The sequence below is a fragment of the Elaeis guineensis genome, chromosome 10, assembly GCF_000442705.2.
Source record: "Elaeis guineensis isolate ETL-2024a chromosome 10, EG11, whole genome shotgun sequence".
Taxonomy (NCBI): Eukaryota; Viridiplantae; Streptophyta; class Magnoliopsida; order Arecales; family Arecaceae; genus Elaeis; species Elaeis guineensis.
In genome coordinates this window covers 16,326,236-16,333,894 of record NC_026002.2, presented here as the reverse complement: position 1 = coordinate 16,333,894, position 7,659 = coordinate 16,326,236, and the positions used below count along the sequence as shown (strand labels likewise).

The 7,659-nt window shown below is 31.9% G+C and overlaps 1 long non-coding RNA gene across 1 annotated transcript; it reads left to right on the top strand.

The window, feature by feature from the left end:
* The first annotated feature begins 1,176 nt into the window (after positions 1-1,176).
* On the top strand, positions 1,177-3,760 carry LOC140852066 (uncharacterized). The gene is made up of 2 exons (XR_012134968.1): positions 1,177-1,586; positions 3,481-3,760. It is a non-coding gene; the product is annotated as an uncharacterized lncRNA (long non-coding RNA).
* Positions 3,761-7,659: the final 3,899 nt, after the last annotated feature.

The window sequence follows — 7,659 nt, the reverse complement described above, 5'->3', positions numbered from 1 at the left end:
AGTTACGTCATGTAACCCAGGCATCAATTGCAGTTATATGCTGAGCATTTTTGGAGTCAAAATTCACCCTCACATGCTAGGATGTTGTTCGTGTGTTATCATCAAGGTTCAAGGCGTTTGATAGTTGGGAAATGTCATCTACTTATTAAACCTGCATATTAGTACAGGATAACATCTTAATGGTCCTGAACTGTATATGAGTCTCAACATTGTGGAAGCAACTAAGGATTGTGACAACAAAACAACCGTTATTCTTGAAGTTATAACTGATAAGACATACCATAATATTTGTAAGATTAACACTGAATTCAAGGGAAAAGGATGTACACCAAAAGTGCAATGCTACCTGTACATTAAGGACAATTCCCTATAGAGTGAGTGCTGAGTTCTGAGTACCATGAAAGAATACATGGGGTTGCTTTTGATGGTACAGAGATGATTTCATTTCAGAGTGTCCTGGTTCTGACTGATTATAAACAGTGCAATGGAGTAGCAGTGAATTTGGATAAAGCAGGTTTTTTCTTTGTGTTCAATAAATTCACCATGCACATAAAATGATGATATTGAGATCCTTTCAACACATTTCACCAAGCACCTAGTGAGGAATTACTGGGAAGACCATCTTACTGTGATAAAGCGAACGAAAAGGCTGAAATTACTGCTTGCTGAAATGCACATTATTATTACTTAAAGTGGTCTTATTTGAGAATTGAGAATGTTGAACTTAATCTTATTTCTGGAAAATATATGCCGTTCTGATATCTTTGGCAGTAGTTTTGTTTATGCCTCTTGTTATTGAATCCGGACTTACATATCGGGCAGGAAGACAATAATGTTGTGGACCATGGTCCATGGTAGTAGGTAGGTGAAGGTAGGTAGTGGAAGATGATCCATACCAGTCATTTTCTCTCTCCAGAGAACCTGCATATATGGGCCAGGATGGTGTAACTTGAACCTCTCTCTCTCTCTCTCTCTCTCTCTCTCTTTCCACACATGCACACAAACACATTTCATTTATAGGATTAGGTGATACATGATGGAGCTAATAAGCATTTTCCAATCATCTTCTCTCACCCGAAAAGCCTGCATATATTTCTATTTTCATTTGGAAGATTTTGAATTATTCCGAGATGGTTGAAGATTTTCTGGCAGCATTAGTTTAGCATGGACTGGTTCTTTTAACATCAAGCTGAAGAAGCTTTATACAAATTTTTGGTAGTTAATCATATTTGTTAGAAGAAAGTTATAATAACTGGTAGATGGTCTTCTACAATCAATTCCAAGTTAGAATTGCAACAATGGAACTAATCAAAATTCCCTTTCCATCAATATTTAAGCTTGATTGCTATCATCTGTCTCTGGTGATATCCTTGGTATATCATTGAATTGACTGGACTTCAGTTTCCTTACGTGAGTTATGGGCAGGTGATATCCCCTCGATGTCGTATTAAATCACCTAATCTTGCAGCTGGACCATCTTTGTCGAGGAGAATACGTACCTTCAAATGGACTAGAAGTTTCTTGTCAGGAGAAAAACTAAATAAAGAGAAAAGCATGAAGCACATCACATTGCAATCATTTCTTTGGTAATTTTTGCTCTCTTTTATGATGAGTTTACGGTGTAATCATTTCTTTAGACATTCTTTAGTCTCTTTTATAATGAGTAGATCCTAGATCATCAAGTGTGCTCTTTCTAATGAAGACCCACTAAACCTTTATGCTTGTTTATTTGGAATATTTGTTAAATGTCATTGTGGACCAGCACATTAGGAAAAAAGTGAAACATAAAGCGGGTCCCCATGGATATGGGTTCCAAGACAATGAAGTGGGACATCAATACGAATTCAGAATGAGTTTAAGACTTTGGTGGTGCAAGTGTGCATTTAACCTGGAATCCTAGGAACTGAATAAGTGGCTTAAAATGAAGCCGTGCCTGGATCTCTGGAGATGGGAGTAAGTGGCTTAAAATGAAGCCGTGCCTGGATCTCTGGAGATGGGAGTAAAATGGAGTACATAACCAACAACTATGGGAAGGAAATAAAAAGAAAGAGAAGACAATAGTATTATTGGCAAAATCTTTTTGTTGTAGGGTTGGGTAGGTTCTCAGGTGGCTGCAGGATGGTCAGTTCGAATACCAACAAGAAGCACATGACATTGTGGTTTGCCAGTGTCAATCAAGTCTAGAAATGGTTTCAACTTTGCCCTCTCGTCGGGTAGCATCTCAAGATTCACCCACTGCCACAATCCTTCTCGAAACCATCCATCTCCTAAACCATATGAGTTGGTTGTTCTCAGATTTCAATAGACGTGTCATCTTAGTACTTCAGAATCCTCTGCACAGGTCTGGCCCCCTCACCCACTTTATATAAGTGGGTAGATGATACACAGAAGGACCTGGCTCAAATAAGTGTGGGGGTCGGGCAAGACATCTCTCCTAAGTCCCAACTCTTGCAGGAAGTGCCCAATAAGGTTTAAAATAACAATCCCCTTTTTACTGGTATATGCTGGGAACGACAGCGAATTTTTTTTTTTTTCAATGCTTATCATGTTAAAATGATACTAGCATTCAACCCCAATGTTGCGGAGATTTAATTAATGATAATGATAATATTTTATAATAAATATTGTTCTTATCAATTAATCCCATGATGGGATCAAAAAAGTCTCTAAGAATTTTTCTTTCCAAAGGTAGTTTTCTAAACTAATGAAAATTGCTGCATTTGGTATTATTTTTTTATCATACTAGTTATATTTTTATTTTTTATTTAAAAAATATAAAAAATAAAAAAATAAAATTTGATACATGATGTTGCAGGAGATTATCCTATAATCTTGCATGTTAATACGGAATATCACTTCTAATAACCGTGTGTTGCTTTACTATTATTGTATAGATAGATAGATTTTTTTTATCATACTATTTATATTTATATTTTTTATTTTTTATTTAAAAAAATAAAAAAAATTTAATATGTGATGTTGCAGGAGATTATCTTATAATCTTATATGTCAACATGGAATGCCACCTCTAATGTCCGTGTATTGTTTTACTATCATCATATAGATATTTTGTAAGTTTAAATCCTTATGCTAGTTGTTGCTCAAAAAAAAAAAAAATCTTTATATTATTCCAAAATAATAATAATAATTCTCTTAGAGCCTGTTTGGATGCCTGGTTCTAAAATCTCATGGGATTTATGGGTTTGGATTAGTGCAACTAAGAAAAAAAATCTAAACTAGGTTTATATTTTCAAGTCTCAGGGTCTTTATGGTTAGCTTATGACCTCATGTAAGATATTCTTGGATGGCTGTAGACATAGTGTTAGCCTCAGATTCAATACTTTTTTATGGTTATATTGGTCCAATCCATGAATCTTGTGGAGTTTTTTTTTTTCCCCATTATTATCCATTGTTCTGAGTTATAATGATGACATAGTTGATGGCTGGAGCAAGTAAACACTGGCTATTATTTTGTTGTAGTTCGAAATTTTTTTCCCCGGGAGGAGGCCTGCAAATTGTTGCCCAGGTCGTTGCTACCTGAAGGAATCCTGGTTGCCTGTGTATGGTTTGATGTTTACTGGAGGTGAAGAGTCCTGAGCATGTCACTATTTGTGGAAGGATATATTTGTTTGCTGGGCAACTTACAAAGTAGACCTAACTAATGTATATTTTCTTTTTTTTTTTTTTGGTAGGAAACTAATGTATATTTTCTTTGTTGGCAGATGGAAAGCATATGTTAAACATATGTTGTTTTTCCTAATATTCGAGTCTTAGTTGTGCGATTTGGTGTCCCCCTTGCCAGTTCGCCAAGGGCAAGACTACTTTCTTGGAGGGCGGCAGGGTGGATGTTCTCTTATCTATCTTGGATTTGAGAATTTTTGATTTCTCTCTCTAATTCATTTGGTTCGCAGGAAAATTTTTTTTACAAAAAATAATTTTTTAAAAATAAAATTTTGATATATTTGATTAACTATAAAGCAGTAATTTAATTACTTATATTTAATTAAGTATCTATTTTTTTAAAAAAAAATTATATAAAATATATATTATACCCTTAGTAGCTACAAGATCATATTTTTTTACTCCTAAATTTTATATAAATATTAATATAATATTTATATTAATATAAATATATTATAATATAATATTAGACTATAATTTATTATATTAATATAATACTAATATATATTAATATAATATTAATATTTTAATATAATAAATTTGTTAGTATAAATATAAATATTATATTATATTAATATTAATAGAAATATTATATTAATATTAATATTAAAATATAATAAATATTATAATATTAATATTATATTCATATAAATATTAGGATAATAGTAATATAATATTATATCACTATTCAGTATTTCATCCTAACCATCTATTGATATTTTACAAAATCTTAACCATTGATCTAAAGGGGTATTTTGGAAAAAAATAAAGTAACACCACTTTCCATCTCATAGAAACATTGAAAAGTGCCAAAATTCATCTTCCTCATGGGTTTTCATTTCTCATAAAATGTGGGAAGTAATTTTTCATAAGGAAAATATTTTCACTCTCTCCTCTTAAAACTCTAATCAAATAAGAGACTCTCTATCTATTTTTCAGAAAATATCTCTTCCTTCCTCTACTTTCCGTCAATCAAATGAGTCTCAAGAATGAATCTTTTTCTAGTGCTAATTTTTGAAGTGGAAGAAAGGCACTTTGTTAAGGTAAGGAAGGTCACATCTGAAAATAAATAGACAGTCTTTGACTTGAAAATAATATTTTTTTTTATTTTGATTTTCTTACTTGAAAACAGAATGAATAGAGAGACATCCACTCTTTCTTTAAAGTGGCAAAATTTCAACCATGAGATCTAGCCCTTGCCAATTGAGAATACTTACCGTAAGATTTAGCGGCTTCATCCTTTATTGCAACTTAGATTGCACGATCAAGATCAAAATATCCATATGTTCAGTGGCTAGTTGGTGTATTTGATTTGTTGAGTAAGTCAAATAGTCATGATCACACAGGTCTGCCGAAGAACTTTCCCCCAAATTTGTTAAACCAAAGAAAGATGCTTCCCCTCCTCTTTGTCCTAGGAGGGATATAATGGTGTATGGTATTATATAGTGGTGAAATTGTTAATATTTGCTTCTAAGGTGGCCATCCCACCATGCCGTGCACCATGTGATAGTATACAGTATCAGTTACATGGTGGTGCACCAAGATAAGCATTTGATGAATGATGCCCACCCAAACAAATGCCAATGATTGGCATAATATACCATCACATGGTACATGTGGTATACGATTAGGTATAATTTCTACATGAATAGACCCACAAAGATCTCTAACAATAGGAGGCTTGCAACCAGACTCATAACTAGACTCTATAAATGGACTTTAAAAAAAAATATCGCATAATAAATATGATGGAGGGATCCAAAAATGAAAAGAAAAGAAAAGAATTATGATGATAAAATGGTTAGAAAATATAAAAAACTAGAAATAAATTTTCAGCTTTACTTTCAACTTAAAAGCAGCTCTCCGAATGAGTGTTATGTAAAAGTAGCTACCCATTCCAAACATAAGTTAAAAGTAATTATTCATTTTAAATAAAATTATCCTTATATCTTTATATCCTTTAAAATACTATAATATTACATTATTATAATGCAATATTTTTTTATAATAAGGTAGTATTACATTATATCAATATAGTATTTCTTTATAATAATGCAGTGTTGCTTTATTGTATTATATTATATTAGTATAGCATTGCTTTATAATAAGCTTTATTATATTATATTAATGTAGTATTCCTCTACAATAAGGTAGTATTACATTATCATAATATAGTATTTCTTTATTGTAGTATTATTTTATAATAATATAGTATTGCTTTATAATAGTACAGTATAACTTTATAATAGTATAGTATTGCTTTTATTATAGGGTGGTATTATTTTATAATAGTATAGTATTACTCTATAATAGTGTGATGTTGCTTTATAATTGCAAAGGTAATTGAATCATTTTACTCCATTTGGATAATTGCTTTTAAGTTATGTTTCAAATAAGAAGAAATTTTTTTTTTTGAAACTTAAGTAGATAATTACTTTTAAGTTTAGACTTAATCAGATATTTCTCATTAATTTTTCTTAAAAAATATTTATCATATCAATAATAATATTTTATTTACTAATAAAATGACCGTTAGGAGGTGATTTCTACTTCACCACTGAACACAATGCATTGTGGACATCAAGAATCGGTCGCAGACCATGATTTATAAAGCATTACAAGGCAACAATCAGGTTTGATAAAAATTATTCTCACAACTCTATATTAATCTTGGACACACTGGAGCATGATCTCAAACCATCATTTGAGCCCTATAAGGCTATAACAGTGGTTGGTCTATCATATAAACTATTTCAAAGTTCAAATGAGATGAATTACTTTATTTGCCGGCAGCTTTCACAGCAAGTAAGCTACTAGGATATGTGAAACAAAAGCACACCTACATTACAAGATAAATTTAATTCTTGGTAAAGTTTACATATATTACTGTGAGGATTCAGAAAGTTTGGCTTGAATTATGACTCTGTCTAATAGACCACGACATATCCTCGTAAATCCAGCACAAAATTCCAACTCATCTACGCCCACCACATACTATTTTGGTGGGTGTATATATATATTGTTTATATTATACCCAGCCATCTGTCAAGAGCTGGGGGTGGCGGTCCAATTGCTTCCATTGCTTCGCCTTGGATTTACGTAAAAGATCATAGCAGTACATGTGCTCTGCACCACCAAACTTCACATCTGCCAATCTCTGTGGGACCTCATTCACAGCCACCATCCAGATGCATCTTGGTCCCATGCACCAAACTCGTATCATTATCTAATGCTAGCAGTGGATTTAATAGACGCGACCCCTGCATTGAAGGATATGGCATCCACATTTAATTATTTAGTCAAGAAAAAGAAGAAGCACTGCACATAAACACATACCAACTTTGTTGTTACAAATTCAGCATTACTTTCTAACCAAGTTCTTAGATATCAACAAGGCAATCCGGCTCTTACCATACAATCGTGAATACCTTTGATTGATCAAAAGTTTAGATTTTGATACTTTTTTTTTTTTGGTAACAATAGATTTTGTTACTTCACTAACATGATACGATCCCCAGCTGCCACCGGGTAAGTTTGATCTTTTCACAGTTTCATAATTACTCCCGTTCTTCTTATCTGATTCTAACTTTCAAAAAAAAAAAAAAAGAAAACAAGAATTTAACATTAAAAAAAAGAGAAGTGGACTCTTAAATTTAACTATTTAGAAATTGTCACGTGCTCATTTTCTTAAGCCATAGGTTGGCGTATGTTTGTCAAATACAAAAATAGCCTCTATTGCCGGTCTCATATATACATACATAAATAGTAGATACAGCACTGTGATTGATAACCAATTAAATATAAAAAAATATTAAAATTAAAATTACTCCAGTCATTTTCATAGAGAAGTGGAAAAAAAAAGTCCTAATAATCTTTCTCTTTTTTGTATAAGAAAAAATCAAATAAGAAAACAATAAATGAACTCAAAATGATTATAATTTTTATCTTTTATTGATTACCATTTAACAATCACATCCA